Here is an 18,596-nt window from a genome sequence, read left to right on the forward strand (position 1 = left end):
TACATTTATATTTGTTTTTTAGTTGTGCCCGATCAGCAGAATTCAGTAACAACAGACCTATACAGCAAAGTTGACTCCAAAAGGCCTTCAAAAAGGACCCACAATTTAGCCAAGAGAGTTCTGCATCAGCACATACTATAAGCAGTGTTAGAATTTATGTATAAATATATACTAGAGATGCAATGAAGGGAAGAATAATGTTACGACACACATTTTGGATTTTAAGAATCTTGTACTGATGGTTCTGTATGATACCATCGAGTATCAGATTGGTTTTCGATTTAGCAGCAAGTATTTATGTACCAAGTGGACATTTCTGTTAGTGATCATATTGGAGAAGTATCCAAATCTATAAAATTTACAATGATATTATGGTAATATGATAAGTAAGATAGCAATTGTTTGCTGAGTACTTATACAATAATTTTTGCATAAAAGGTGTAACATTTGTAGACAAACAGCGCCATTCTTATACAATACACAAAATAACACTCTCAGACAAATAATAACACTCTCAGACAATCTACAACACACTCAGACCACCTGCTGCACTTTTGGACAATCTAGAACACCCTCAGACAAATTACAACACTCTCTGATAATCTACAATTACTTTTAGATTATTTACAAGACTCTCAATCAACCTGCAATACTCTCGATCAATCTATAACACTCCCAAATTATCTTACAACACTCTCAGACAAACTACAACACTTCTAGACATTCTACAACACTATCAGACAATCTATAACACTCCCAGACCATCCTACAACACTTTTGGATAATGTACAACACTGTCATACAACCTACTACATTCAAAGACAATATACAACACTATTAGACAATCTAGAACACCCTCAGACAAATTACAACACTCTCAGACATTGTACAATTACTTTTAAATTATTTACAACACTCTCAATCAACCTACAATACTCTAGATCAATCTATAACACTCTTGGACAACATACAACACTCACAGACACCTAAAAACACTCTTGGACAGCCTACAATACTCTTTTACCATATACAAAACTTTTTTACCATCTACATCTACAACTCTCAGACATTCTACAACCCTTTCACAAAATCTACAATTACTTTTAGACAATCTACAACAATCTCATACAATCTACAATACTCTCAGATAAACTACAATCAATTTTATACTATTTACAACAATCTCAATCAACCTGTAATACTCTCGATCAGTCTATAACACTCCCAGACCATCTTACAACACTCTTGGACAACATGCAACACTATCGGTCAAATTACAACACTCTTAGACAATCTACAATTAATTTTACGCTATTTTCAACACTCTGGGACAACCTGCAACACTCTCAGTTAATTTATAGCACTTTTAGACAATCTACAACACTCCCAGACTAAGTACAACACTATCGGATAAGCTACAATGCTCTTAGGACTTCTAAAACACTCTCAGACAATCTACAATACACCCAGATCACCTGAGGCACTTTTGGACAACTTACAGCACTCTGAAATAATCTACAGCACTAAAAGATAATCTACCACACTTTCAGACTATCTATAACAATCTCATACAATTTGCAACACTCTCAGACCATCTACAACACTCTTATACAACCTACAGCACTACACCTACAACATTCCCAGGCATTGTACAATACTCTTGGACAAAATACAACATTATCGGACAAGCTGCAGCATTCTTAAACCATCTACAACACTCTTGGACAACCTACAACTCTCTCAGGCAATTAACAGCACTTTTAGACAATGTATAACACTCCCAGACCATCTACAACACTCTCGGATAAGCTACAACACTCTTAGAACTTCTACAATACTCTCAGACAATCTACAATACTCTCAAACAAATTACAACACTCTCAAACAATCTACAACATACCCAGACCACATACAACACTCTTGGACAACTTATAACACTCTCATACAATATACAACACTCTCAGGCGATCTACAAATAATTTTATACTATTTACAACACTCTCGGACAAAATACAACACTATCGAACAAGCTACAACACTCTTACACGATCTACAACCCTCTTGGACAACCTACAACACTCTCAGACAATTTACAGCTCTTTTAGACAATGTACAACACTCTCAGACCATCTACAACACTCTCAGATAAACTACAACGCTCTTAGAACTTCTACAAAAATCTCAGACAATCTACAACATTTCCAGACCATCTACAACATTCCTGGCACATCTTAGAACACTGTCAGACCATCTGTAACATTACTCGACAACCTACAACACTGTCACACAATCTACAACACTCTTAGACAATTTACTACACTTCCACACCATATACAACACTCTTAGATATTAGATATCTATCCATGGATTTTTAAATAAAGTTTTTGCCATTTTAATCTAATGAAATATTCAAAGATATCTATCCACGGATTTTTAAACAAAGTTTTTGTTGCTTTATTTTTATCAAATATGCAAAGACAACCTACAAAACTCTCAGGCAATGTACAACATCCCCTGCCCATCTACAACACTCTCGAATAAGCTACAACACTCCTGGACACTCTCAGACAATCTACAACATTTCCAGACCATCTACAACCCTCTTGTACATCCTACAACACTGTCATATAATTTGAAATACACTCAGGCAATCCACAACACCCTCAGACAATCTGCAACACTCTTAGATCATGTGCAAACAATAATCATGTATAAAAGAGTATTTAAAATGTTAATTGTAGCAAGATATCAATTGCTGCGAACAATTATACAGCATGTTTTAATAACCAAATCAAATATTTGTGAACAATAGTTGTCCTATTGCTAAAATGGGCTTGAGAGTACCTTCTCCTGGTGGTGTAATATAAGTACGTCTGCAATTTGATAGCACAATTCCATCTTTGATAATTCCAATGCCCATGTGCAACTCTCTCGGACAATCTACAACAATCTCAGACAATCTAAAACACTTCCTGGTTAAGTGGTTAATAGTCATGGACAATCTATAATACTGTCAGACAATCTATAACAATGTCAGACAATCTATAACACTGTCGGACAATCTACAACACTTTTAAACCATCTACAACATTCTCAGACAACCTACAATACTAATACGATTGTCCTTTGCTCTTGCTATTAAATTTCTTAAACATCATGAATACCTATTTTTATATATACATAACATATATATATATATATATATATATATATATATATATAAGATATATATATATATATATATATATATATATAAGATATATATATATATATATATATATATATATATATATATATATATAATCTTATAATTATTCTTCTTATGTAGAGTTTAAAACTCGACTGACTATATATATAGGATTATAGATTTAGATAAAATATTTATAACAAATGATCTTTGCAAATTATTTTTATATATTAGATATTAATAATGTAATTAAGTGCAATTATATTAATGTGCAAATACTAGAAATATGAAATTATATATATATATATATATATATATATATATATATATAATTAATGTTTATATTTATAATTATTTATATTATAATAAATGAATATCATTTATGAATAAGCTTTTTATTTTATAAATAATCAGTTCTGTTTTCAACTATAACGAGCTTAACTAATAATCACAGATGTTACTCAAGATAATAATAAACATACACTTACATATTTTTCCTTCAATATTTCTTGTCAAAAAGTCTTGGATATATATCTTACTATACTATAATAGTAATATTTAAAAACAATAATGTAATTAAAGTCATACTTCAAATATGACATGATCGGTTTGTCATTGTAATTAGCATTTAGAAATGAACCTTCGTTTGAGAAATAAAGTAATTGCTGATTAATAAATTTTATAATATTTGTTTAAATATTGTTTTCGCAACTTCACTCATCATATAAGTGTGTTTGAAGAACTTCATGTAATTAAAATTAACATACATTCATTGACTGAAGGTATTTTTTTACTTTTCGCTGGCAATATAATCTCATTCTTTAAACAGCTGTAATATCTGCAATGCCTAAAAAATATTTTCCATTTTATTGATTTCAAAGATTTATAGAAACTACGAATAATATAGAAATAATTTCTAATCAATAAACTTACATTTAGTACACGACACAAATGTTTAAAAAATAAAATTTTACTCCAGGGGCTGGTGATGGTGATAGTGGAACTTTATTATTATCATTCGATTCCATGGATCCTTATTAATTTCAAGCGGAGGAGCAACAAAAGGTAAAATTTTGTCCAGGAGACCAGAAAATGGCCATTTACAGGTTTCTTCTAAGTACTATTAATATAATATATTTTTTAATAATACTACTATATTAAATTGTAGATAAATTAATCATCTTAAATTTCATCAAATATTAAATTTAGATTTATTAATTAGTTTTAGATTTATAAAGCATATGAAAAATGTCCTTTTATTTTCTTTAAGTGGAAATTCAAAAATTTATTTAAATGTAATTTTGAAATACTAAAAGCAGTTTTACAAAATAATAATATAAGTATACTTTATATTATATATATAAATTGCAGATAATTTTATTATCTTTAACTTAATCAAAGATTAAATTTAAATTTATTAATTGGTTTTGGATTTATAAAGTCAACAGTAAAAAATATTTTGAACTTCATACTTTTTTTTGAACTTCAAACGCAAAAGTTATAAATTCAATTCTAAAATAGCAAAACGAATTTTACAATATATTATTATTATTAATTGTAATATTAGGATAAATTGCAGATAACTTAATTATCTTTTAATCTAGTTAGTAATATTTTGACTCAGAAATCAGTTAGTGACTCAGAAATCATTTAAAGATCTTTATCAGTCAACTAACTATTTTAAAAAATAAGATTAATTTCATATATTTTTATTATATTATTATTATTTTATTCATTATTACTTATCTTTAACTTTATTAGTTTAATAATAATTTAAGATCTTTGCTCTAAAATATAAAAAAGTGACTCAGAAATCAATTTAAGATCTTTAAATAGTCAGTCGACTGACTATTTTGAAAAATAAAATTAATTTCATATATTTTTATTATATTATTATTATTTTAATTTATTAAAATGAAGATAACATACTTATCTTTATAACTTTATTAGTTTAGGATAAATTCAAATACTATCAATAATTTTTATTTTATTCAACAAATTTAAAAAAAAAAATCCAAAATTATCAAACTATATATTTATATAAATGTATTTAAATATTTAATAGTATATTTAAAATGTAATAATTATTAAATTTTAAATTTCCCGCCTTAAATAAAGATAAAGTTAGCAACAAAAATATAAATACCTAAAAGTATCTTTTAGATAAAAATGTTATGCATCTATGTGTTTATTTAGAATCTAGATAACCTATGTATGAAATAAAATATATTATAAAAAACGTGTTATTAATATAAACTTTTAAAATGTTAAATTACAAGTAAACTAGTAAAAGTTATAGATAATTAATTTATCTAACAAGTATCTGGATGTATGTTGTAGATAGTTTAAAATATAAAAAAATGTCTAGGCACTAAATTGAGACGAGAAAAGTAGTAAATTGCAATTGGATGAAATTATAGGTAATTTTATTATCTAAATATTTACCAAAATCAATTATTATCTAACTTAGATAATTTCTTTGTATTGAAGCAAAATATAAAACTCACATTTTGTATATTCGAAGAATATTTTGATACAATTGCATAACATTTTTGAAACAATTAAATTGGAACACTAAATTGGATGAAATTATAGGTAATTTTATTATCTAAATATTTAAGAAAAATCAATTACTATCTAACTTAGATAAATTCTTAATAATGAAGTAAAGAATAAAACTCCATCTTATATGTTCAAAGAAAATTTTGAAACAATTAAATTGGAACACTAAATTAAAGTTGAATGAAATTATAGGTAATTATATTATCTAAATATTAATCAAAATCAATTATTATCTAACTTAGATAATTTCTTTATAATGAAGCAAAACAAACAACTCTCATCTTGTATGTTCGACGAAAATTTTGAAGCAATTACATAAAATTTTTGAAACAATTAAATTGGAAGACTAAATTAAAGTTGGATGAAATTATAGGTAATTTTATTATCTAAATATTTACCAAAAACAGTTTTTATCTAACTTAGATAATTTCTTTATATTGAAGCAAAACAAACAACTCAACTCTTGTATGTTCAAAGAAAATTTTGATACAATTAAATTGAAACACTAAATTAAAGTTGGATGAAATCATAGGTAATTTTATTATCTAAATATTTACCAAAACAATTTTTATCTAACTTAGATAATTTCTTTATAATAAAGCAAAAGATAAAACTCAAGCCTTGTATGTTCGAAGAAAATTTTGATACAAGTACATACAATTTTTGAAACAATTAAATTGGAACACTAAATTAAAGTTGGATGAAATTATAGGTAATTTTATTATCTAAATATTTACCAAAATCAATTTTTATCTAACTTAGATAATTTCTGTATATTGAAACAAAACAAACAACTCAAGTCTTGTGCGTTCGAAGAAAATTTTTGAAACAATTTTAAATGCATGAAAATTGTGTTACAAATTTACAACATTAGATAAAGATGTAGATAATTTGGTTATCTAAAAACTATCTAAACACAAATTTTAGACACTTTTAATATTTTGCGAGGTACAACAAAAAATATAGAAAAATGTCCCAGTTTGCAAAACAGTTAATTTTGAATATTATTAATTTATTATAAATATTATATGAAAATATTTTTAAATATAAAATTATTTTACTGTAGTTTAATTAATAAAAAAAATAATGTAATTAAATTATTATAAATATTATGTAAAAATATATAAAAATGCTTTACAGTAGTTTAATTAATAAAAAAAATATTGTGAAATACCTGTACAAGTCCTGAATTTTTATAATATTATTTTATATTATATTTCTAATTTTCATCTATCTATTTTTTCGATTACAAGACCCTCAGTGTACCTACTTTCTTGCACAAAGACTCCAAATTGACCCCAAAACATTCAATTGTTCCTCTTAAGCAAAAAAGTCCAAAAAATTTGGTACAAAACCTAAAAAAAGTAAGATTTAATAAAAATCAACACCCCAAAAAACACAATTTAACAATTTCAAAATAACAATTTAATTGTTACTAAAATTGTTTATATATGATTTTTGTAAATTGTATTTGAAGTAAAAATTTTTGTATTTTTGTTTTGTAACGATTTTGATAGATTTTTTATTAATTTTTAATGAGTTTTATTAATTAATTGTTATTATTTAATTATACAGTGTCGAGTTGTGTCAGAGACAACGTGGGGAATTTTAAGGCTCGAAAAAATAAGGTGAGTGCTTAAAATTTTTATTTATTGTCAAAATAAAATTTATTTGTCAAAGTAAATTTTATTTGTCAAAATGAATTATATATTTTTAGAACAAACAAATTGTTTATAATAAAAAAATTTTGAATAATATTTGGTATGTATTAAATTATGTTGTACGGGACATTTTTTTAAAAAACTAATTGGCAAATTTGATTTTGGTCTTAAGAAGACTTGAAGACCATAAAAATGTCTATGTTTTCTTCTAATATTATGATTTTGCAAAGACTCTCTTGGTTTTATAAAAAAAGCCTTTAATATATTATATAAAAGCCTTAAGATAATTTCAAATTTAGCATAAACATTTTTTATAATTTGCCTTATAAATTAAAAACTTATTCATAAATTTGAATATGGTCTTTGAAAGACTAAAAGATAATTGAATTATCTATACTTTCTCTATATATGATTATCTTGTAAAGACTCTGTTAGTGCTTTGAAAAAGCCTTTAAATAGCTTCAAGATAATTTCTAATTTAGCTTAGGCATTTTTTAATATTTCACGTTACAAGTTAAAACCTTGTTATAAATTTGGTCTTTGAAAGACTTAAAGATAACTAAATTGTCTACATTTTCTTCTAATATTATGATCTTGTAAATGCTATCTTAATGCTTCAAAAAAGCCTTCTAATATGTTACAAGCTTCTAGCTTTTTTTGGTCTAATATCATACTTTCTAAATATGATTATCTTGTAAAGACTCTGTTAGTGCTTTAAAAAAGTCTTTAAATAGCTTCAAGATGGTTTTTTACTAGACATAGACATTTATCTTATATTTCTTGTTACAAGTTAAAAACTTGTTTATAAATTTAAAATTTGATCTATAAAAGACATAAAGATAACTAAAGATCTACATTTTCTTTTTATTATCTTGTGAATGCTATCTTAATTCTTAAAAAAAAAACTTTGAATATGTTACAAACTTGAATAATAAAAACAGAAATTTTTATATTTCTGAATATAACTAAAAAACTTGTTTAAAAATTAAAATCTGGTCTATGAAAGACTTAAAGATAATTAAATTATCTAAACTTTCTCTAAATATGATTATCTTGAACGAACTCTGATAGTGCTTTAAAAAGGCCTTTAAATATGCTACAAGATGTTTACTAATCAGACATTTTTTTATTTTTTAAGTTCTGCATAAAAAAAAACTATCTGATAAAATAAAATTTGGTCTTTATAAGACTTAATTAAATTGTATACATTTTCTTTAAATATTATCTTTTAAATGCTCTTTTAATGCTTCAAAAAAGTCTTTAAATATGCTCAAGATATTTTCTAGTCCAACAAGAATGTTTTTTATATTTTGTTCCATAAAAAAACTAATAAAAACATTTAAATTTATCTTAGAAAGACTTAAAGATAAATAAATTATCTATTATCTTTCTTACAACAAAATATTGTAAACATGCTTTTAGGATTTTAAAATTGTGTTTATAAACACATTTTTATACTTCGCAAGTATAAAATTTGCTACAGTAACCAGTTACCAAAGTTAACTTACAGCTACCTGAATTATCTATGAATTTATTCTTTTACTTAAATTAATATTAGTACTCAAATTCATATTTTCATCTTCAAATACATTTCAAATCAATCAAGTTCAATTTTATCATATATTTGTTTGTAACTTTTGGTAATATAAAAATTATCTAAAAAATCTTTATCTATTATGTAAAATAAAAGATTATTTGTAGCTAATTTATCTATAAATAATAATTATCACTTGAAACTATTATTTTGTCTTTATTATGCAAGTCAGTTTCTTTCAAAGCTTATGAGGATATTTTTCCATATTTTCTTTTATAATTTTTAAAATATAAAAATTATATAAAAACAGCATTAAGATAACTCATAGCTAAGAAAATTATCTACAATACTCCCAAATATTAATATACACTAAAGTTACTTTTACAGTCTTAAAAGGCATTTAAACCTATAATCTTTTTGACACTTTTCATTTCGGAACTTCTAAGATATATAAATCAGGTAAACAATATTTATCAGATAGAAATTATCTCTTTATACTTATTTATCTATGAATTATCTACAATTTAATACTATAATTATAAAATTTTGTTTTATCATAAAATTATACTTAAAACTAATCAAGCTCAAACCAGAAGATTTTTTTCATATTATATAACTTCTTAAATATTAAATAAAAACTGTAAATAGATAATTTATAGCTAACTAAATTATCTAGAATAAATTATCTTTAATAATTGTCTGAAATAACTAGTTAAAATTTAAAATAAATATTAATAAAACATCTTTAAATAGTAAACAAATGTACTTTTATATAAAACTCTACAACGTTAATTCAACAACTATTTTAGTTTATAACTAATACTGATATAGTTTTTATTTATTTAAATAAATAAATAAATAAATAATTTGAGCTTATGTTAATGATATAATAATTTTGATTTTGAATAGCATTTTATGCTTAAATTTAAAACATTTAAATTTTTAATTAATTTAAACATTTTAATTAATATTTGTGAGCATACTTACAATTATTTATAAATAAATTAAATTTTCATACCTATTTATAAATTTTAAAGCTTACTTTTTCTTCAAGCTCGATTTTCTTGTAGAACAACTTATCTGAAACAAAAAATATAAATATTAGTCTAAAATATATCATAAATTATGTAAAAAGAATAAAGCTTCATTTAAAATTGATATATATGTAGCTCGATGTAAAGAATATAGTTTTGTTAAAATTAAATTATACTTTGGGTATCCATATAGAGATATTGTGCTTTAAAGCTTTCATCGTGATTTATCATAAGTCTTCAAGAAAAAAATTGATTCAAAAATGATATATATATGTTGCATGCTGTAAAGAATATATTTTTGTTTAAATTAAATTGTACTTTAGGTATTCATATAGAGATTTTGTGCTTTAAAGCTTTTATCGTGAATTGATTTACCATTCAGAGTTTCAAAAGAAAATTTGATTCAAAATTGATATATATGCTGCACGATGTGAAGAATATATTTTTGTTTAAATTAAATTATACTTTGGGTATCCGTTTAGAGATTTTGTGCTTTAAAGCTTTCCATCTTGAACTAATTTATCATGTTTTCAAAAGATTATTTTGTTCAAAATTGATATATATGCTGCACGATGTAAAAAATATATTTTTGTTGAAATTAAATTATATTTTGAGTGTCCATATAGAGATTTTGTGCTTTGAAGCTTTCATCGTGAATTGATTTATCATCAGTCTTCAGAAGAAAACTGATATCTACGTTGCATGCTGCAAAAATATATTTTTGTTGTAATTAAATTGTACTTTGAGTACCCATATACAGACTTTGTGCTTTAAAATTTCAGCTTGAATTGATTTATCATAAGTCTTCAAAAGAAAACTGATATCTACGTTGCATGCTGTAAAGAATATAATTTTGTTTAAATTTAATTATATATAGAGTATCCGTGTAGAGATTTTGTGCTTTAAAGCTCTCTTCATGATTTTTTATCATAAGTCTTTAAAATAAAAGAAAATATTTAAGGAATATTATTTTTAATAATAATATTCCTGTTGTATTATATTTACAAAATTTTAGATTGTTTAGATGACTTATATTTATTTTATTACTAAATTTAGCAAAAGTTTCAAAACAAATCTCTATTTTAATGACAACACTATTTTATTGTTAAAAACTAATATATGATGCAAATATTTATATTTTTACCAATAAACTTCCAACAATCTTGAATTCTAAACAATTTTTCTCAAAACATTTTTATGATCCTTCAATATAAAATCAAATCCAGACTCACCATAAATCTACAATCCACTACAAACACAAGTAGAGATTAATATGAATAATTACACCCACTATATATGCAAATTCATCTATAAAATATGCAAAAACATGTCAATTTGTATGCAAATATAATAGAGTCAAATTGTATTTTTATATCATACTCGCCATTTTGAAACACAACATCTTCATCAACCAACTTTGTAAAGTCTATAAAATAACATTTTAGCACAAATGTAAACTATGTAGAAGTTTGGAAATAGATGTAAAATGCTTTGGCAAACATTTTTTTAGTATTTTGAACGCAAATTATATTTTTAATCGCGAAATAAGTGTAAAAAACTATTTTTTGGTATCCTCCATCTTTGTTTTTATTTTGCGACCAAAGGCGAACCAACCCGAAGTAAAAGTGACAGCCAGTTAGCACCAACCACCAGGACACGAAAAAAAAAATTTAATTCAAAAAATAATTAAATAAATTAAAATATTTTAATTTAACCAAAATAAATACAATTATTTGCGTAACAAATTAATAAATACATGTTTTTTAACATATTTAAGTACATTTACACGTTTATAATTTTTCCTAAATGCAAAGTCCTTGTAAGGGAATGACGGAACAGACCTCTTAACTTGATTTACAAAAAAATTAAATAAATTTAAGTATATTAATTTAACCATACAAATACAATACTAGGCTATCATAATTTAATAAAAACGTATTTTTTACAAGTTTACATAAGTTTTTTATCATAATTTCTAATTTTATGACAATGGACTGACAGAACAGATCTGTTAAAAACGCGGCATTGTTCACGTTATCAAAGAAAAAATCTGTTACAACTTTTAATGGCAAAACGTGCCTCCACACTTGATAGATTATTTCTGATAATTATACAATTAAAGCTAACAATCTATGATAAAAAATGGTGTACAAGTTTATCTTTGAGTTGATTGTGATTTTTAAAATTAGTGCCCGAAGTAATGGAAATAGATATGGCTTAGTTTCTTAAAGACACTCTATGACCTTAAGGTAGGAGACAAAGTAATTTTGAATTTAGTTGTATAAATATTTGTCAACTAGTTTTGTCAAATGTTTTCGCAAAATCCTATAAGAGGTATTTATTTGCTGTCGAAATTGCCAAAGGATTTTTAGGTTAATAAAAGTACTTTCAGACAATTACGTTGTAGATCAATGGTTCTCAAAGTGGTCCACATGGACCCTTAGGGGTTCCTACAAAAACTACTAAACTAAACTAAATCTACAAAATGTTTTAAGTATTTATTTGCAAATGAATTCGACAAAGGATTTTTAGGTTATTAAAAGTACTTTCAGACAATTTTGTTGTATATCAGTGGTTCTCAAAGTGCTCCACCTGGACCCTTAGGGGTTCCTGTGGCCCTAGGGGTCTACAGAACGTAATAAATAAGTATTTATTTGTAAATTAATTTTGCAAAGGATTTTTAGGTTAATAAAAGTACTTTCAGACAATTTCGTTGTAAATCAGTGATTCTCAAAGTGGACCACATGGACCCTTAGGGGTTCCAGTGGCCTTAGGGGTCTACAAAATGTAATAAACAAGTATTTATTTGTACATGATATATGCAAAGGATTTTTAGGTTATTAAATGTACTTTCAGACAATTACTTTGTAGATCAGTGGTTCCCAAAGTGATTCACATGGACCCTTAGCGGTTTCTGTGGCCCTAGGGGTCTAAAAAATGTAATAAGTAAGTATTTATTTGCAAATGAAATCTGCAAATGATTTTTTAGGTTAATAAAAGTACTTTCACACAATTACGTTGTAGTTCAGTGACGCCCAAAGTGGCCCACATAGACCCCCAGAGGTCCCTGTGGTCCCCTGTCCCAGGGGTCTTTAAAGTGTAATAAAAAAGTATTTATTTGCAAATGATTTAGGCAAAGGATTTTTAGGTTAATGGCAGTACTTTTAGACAATTATGTTTTAGATCAGTGATTCTCAAAGTGGTCCACGTGGACCCAAAGGGGTCAATGACAATTTAGGGTCCACAACTGGAAATGGGGTAACATAATAAAGTCATATACAATATTTATAAATTGACCTAGGAAGTAAAAAAATCTTCATATTTCTAAAGATTTATAAAAAAAAAATCAATTCAGGGTCCACGACACAAAATAGTTTGGGAACCTTTATATGATAATTTGGATTTGAGCAAAACTTAAAAAAAATACTTTAAATACTCAAACATTAAAAAATTACCCTAAATTTTCAAGTAAAAAAATCTTCACATTTCTAAAGATATATAAAAAAAATCAATTCAGGGGTCCATGACCAATTCCAAGGGTCCACAACACAAAATAGTTTGAAAACCAATGTATATAGATAATTTAAATTAGACCAAAACTTTAAAATTTACTCTAAATACTCATCATAAATTTTCAAGTAACAAAATCTTCATATTTCTAAAAATTTATAAAAAAAAATCAATTCAGGGGTCCATGGCTAAGTCCAAGGGTCCACGACACCCATAGTTTGGGAACCTATGAAATTTTTAAATAATTTAAAATTGACCAGACCTTTAAAATTTACACAAAATACTTATCATCAAGAGTTAGACTTCTAATCACATTTTCTTTTACAACTTTTAAAAATATTAAAATTATCTAAAATCTTCATTTAGATAACCTGTAGCTAATGAAATTATCTACAATTGTCCTAAATATAAAAATAATCTAAAGTTTCTTTTACTGTTTTAAATAGCTTTTAAACTTGTACTATTTTTACTTGTAAACTTTTTATAGTCAAATCAAAAATAAAAATTTTTCATATCTTGAAAAAAAGCAATTTTTTTTGAAAAAAAAAGGAAAAAAGGATGTATGTGTGTGTGCGTATGTATGTATGCATGTATGAGTGTTCGCATACAATTTTTCGTCTATGATTTCGAAAGCACGGATCAACCGATTTGAATGATTCATTCATGATAATAGATAATTTGATTCATTTATCAATTATCTTTATAAATTGGTTTTAATTGCTTCAGACAATTTTTATCCAAAACATAAAAAAATTAAATTTTTATCTTATTATTTAGACTTATAATCACATTTTAGATACATTGTTGTAAATCCATGGATTAAAAGATTTTTAAAAATTTAAATTACGAAGATAATTATAACAATTAATAATAATTAATCAGCATTTTAATTACAGAATATCGCTAGACTGAAAGAGGCTAAAGATACTTTTAGCTAATTATTAACAATTGTTACACACATATACAGTTCAAAACCCCGTTAAGACGATTTTCAAGGAAGCGAACTAAAAACGCGTCCTATGCGGGTAAGCTCATTCTGCGATATATACACAATATGTTTAAAAGTGCAGGAACCGTCTTAAAGTGGCGTTTTATGCAAGAAATTGTATTAAGCATGATCGTCTTAACTAAAAACGCGTCTTATGCGGGTAAGCTCATTTTGCGAGATATGCACAATAAGTTTCAAAGTGCAGGAACTGTCTTGAAGTAGCGTATTATGCAAGAAATCGTATTAAGCATGATCGTAATAACTAAAAACGCGTCTTATGCGGGTAAGCTTATTTTGCGAGATATACACAATAAGTTTCAATGTATAGGAACCCATTTAAAGTGGCGTATTAAGCATGATCGTCTTAACAGGGTTCTACTGCTTGTATATAAAAACAATTGTTACAAAATAATTGCTAACTCAGTTATTCTTGTTCATTTGAATTTATTATAATAATTATTACATAATGCAAAATTAAAAGAATGCATTGTTGTGTTATCTAGAAACATGTGTATGTATATATGTATATGTATATATGTATGTATGTATATATTTACGTATATATGTATGTATGTATATATGTATGTGTGTATGTAGAGGTGAGATAAAAATGCAACTAAATGCAACAGAATGCATATTTTTTATAAAAATATAACTCATTGGAATACTTCGACATTTTTGCTGTGATAAGCATTGATAAAACTTATGAAAATATATATATATATATATATATATATATATATATCAAGCAGGGGTGTACTTGGTTATATAATTCACTGTTGAAATAACCAGAAAAATAAAAAAGCATAAGAAAATTCCGGCTGCTCTTGGCTACTTACTAAAATCACTTTTAAGCTTCGACTTTATAAAATAAAAGTATGATAGTAATTTTTGCATATGAAATCGATATATTTTGAAAATTCTGATAAAATTATCTTTTTGAAAACTTCACAAAAAAACCCTTTTAGTCTTTTAAAAGCGCTTTTATACTAAAATCGTAAAGTTTTTGATTTTGTTTTGAAAATTAAGGTCAAAAATAAATACACGTGATATGTACTTGACTCCTTCTTCCCCCAGGTGATTTTTCGTGATTTTTCTATCAAAGCCTCTCCTTTCCTTGAAAGCCACACTCGATTAATGGGCGCCCCTTCATAGAAAAATAATTTATCGAGAACCTTTCTCAATATTCGAACGAATTTTCCGAATTTACGAAAAAATCGTAAAGCTTTTGATTTTTATTTTGAAAATTCAGGTCAAAAATAAATACACATGATATCTACTAGACTCCTTCCTCCCCCACGTGATTTTTTGTTATTTCTCTATCAAATATCACCCCCCCACCTCTTAAAAGTCTCACTTGATTAATGGGCTTTTTTTTGAAAATTCAAGTCAAAAATAGCCCGCTTCATTGAAAAATAATTTATCGAAAATCTTTTTTTTTCATACACATTTATATACATATTTTTGTTAACGAAAATAGATAAAAAGCCCTTGAAATTAACACTTAACCCTTTAAACATTTTGACACATTTATGCACACTCGCAGGCTTTTTTATACGTTTATACACACTTACACGCATTTATATATATATATATATATATATATATATATATATATATATACTAAAACACTATTATAGACACATAACACATTTGCAATACACATTTATACACACTTAAACACACCATAACGAATATATACACACTTACAAACACTTTAACGCACTTTTACACACTTTTACACACTTTTACACACTTCTGCACATTTATACACACTTTTACTGCACATTTATACACACTTTTACTGCACATTTTCAGACATTCATACACATATACACATTCAATGCAAAAATTGACTTTTTTTAAAATAATTGTTTTTATATTTCTATTTCTATTTTTATTATTATATTTTCCCAATATCATAACATGGCAAAACAAAGCTAAAACTCCTTTTAGCATTTAAAATACTTTTTAAATTTAGATTTTACAAAATAATAGTAAGTGAACTTTTTTCATATTTATCGAAATATCTCAAAAAATATTAAGAATATTCGCATACTTCCTTCGACAACATTGTTGAAAACTAATTTATCTAGAACTTTTCCGAATACATAAACACGTTAAAAGCCCTTTTAGTATTTTAAAAACGCTTTTAAACGTGCTTTTACGCACTCCAGCCCTGAGCAAGACGACACTAACCGCCGGCCTTATAGATAAGTGCATATACATACATATGTACATATACATAACGTGTATATGTACATGCATACATACATCCTGTTTGTGTGTATGTACATACATACGTACTTCCTGTATGTATATATGTATCTATGTACATGTGTATTTGTATTTCGCTACCACATGTGTTCCATACAAGTCGGCGCGTCAGTCTGAAATTTTTGCCTCTTCAAGTATAAGCTTCAGTTTTATTAAATTTATTTAAATAAATTTAATTACACTGATTAATTAATTAGCAACAATTTAATTAGAAAAAATATTCAAGTACCATATATATACTACTGGACGCTGGACATTTAAGTGTAGTGTGTTTTATACAAAAATTGTGTTTTATACAATTTTAATTTTTTAGTTGAGTGTTTAATAAATTATTTATTAATTAATATAGGAAGAGGATTTGTTTGAAAAATTTAGGTAATTATTTTAAATTTTTATTATTTTTTATTCATTCATACATCGTGTGTTGTCATTTCATAATTTGTTTAAACAAATGTTTTCATGCATTCATTTATTATATCTCTTGTAACTTTTATACCACTCGTTTGATATAGATGATGTGCTAAAAAAATTGTGTAAAATCATATATTTTATAAGTTTCTTTAACATTATTAAACTCTACAGCAACCCGGTGTACTTTAAAACTACAAAATTAATTTAGTGCATTTATTTCTAATATTATTCACAGATCTTAAGCATTCGTTTAATATGAATGATGTCCCAAAATTTTTTTTAAAATTAAATAATTTATACATTATTGTCTCGTTATACTCTAAATTTGTACTCAAAACAAGAAAATTAGTATGAGTTGAAATTCTTGAGACTTGGTAACTCTTGACTCTTGTAACTTTTGAACCATTCGATTAATATGAATGGGGTTTTGGGAGAAAATTGTTTAAAATTAAATAATCTACATTATTGTCTAATATTATAAGTCCTTATAGCAACTCGTTATACTCTAAAATTGTACTCGAAACAAGAAAATTAGTAAAAGTTAAAATTCTTGAGACTTGATTATGAATTTACATGCACATTTATTTGTTACATCTCTTGTACCTTTTAAACCATTCGATTAATATGAATGAGGTTTGAGAGAAAATTGTTGATAATTGAATAATCTATGTATGTTATTAACAACAAAAGTCCGTAGATCAACTCGGTATACTTCAAAATCTCGTTTGAAACTCTCAGTGTCGACTTCAGACTAATTTGTGATTATTTATTTATTATACATCTTGCAACTTTTCAACCATTCGATTAATATGAATGGGGTTTGAGAGAAAATTGTTCAAAATTAAATAATCTACAAAAATTTCTAATATGAAGTTTTTATTTCTAATATGAATCAAAATTTCTATGTTTAAAATAAATTTAGAAATTTCGAATTATTTAAAAAATTGACCCAAGTTTTTGATGTTTTTATTTGAAATTTAATCTCTAGTTAAAGTGTTTGGGTTACAATTCATTATATTACCTGAATGTGTATAAACATTTTCGTAACGTTAGGAATTTTTTTTGAAAAATAATACTCTATCTTTTGTAACATTATATATATAATGTACAGATGTTTTTATTATAATTAAGATAACGAAAAGAATATCTTAATGAACTTTAACCCCCAGACGTTACGTGTAACTTTATATATATATATAATATATATATATATATATATATACTTTTATCTCCTGTAAATTTTTTATATACTAAAAACCTAGTTCCATGATTTTAAAAATAGACCAACACAGTTTCCTGATATCTATTTTTATTTTCTCGTTAACGAAAATAGATAAAAGCCCTTAAAAACATTTTTAAACATTATGGCACATTTATAATCAACTATATAAATTTATATATATTTATATACACACTTTATTTCTATACACAC

The sequence above is a fragment of the Ctenocephalides felis genome, unplaced genomic scaffold (assembly GCF_003426905.1).
Source record: "Ctenocephalides felis isolate EL2017-DRISC unplaced genomic scaffold, ASM342690v1 CF-g0.4_SCAFFOLD_00845, whole genome shotgun sequence".
In the NCBI taxonomy this organism is placed as follows: domain Eukaryota; kingdom Metazoa; phylum Arthropoda; class Insecta; order Siphonaptera; family Pulicidae; genus Ctenocephalides; species Ctenocephalides felis.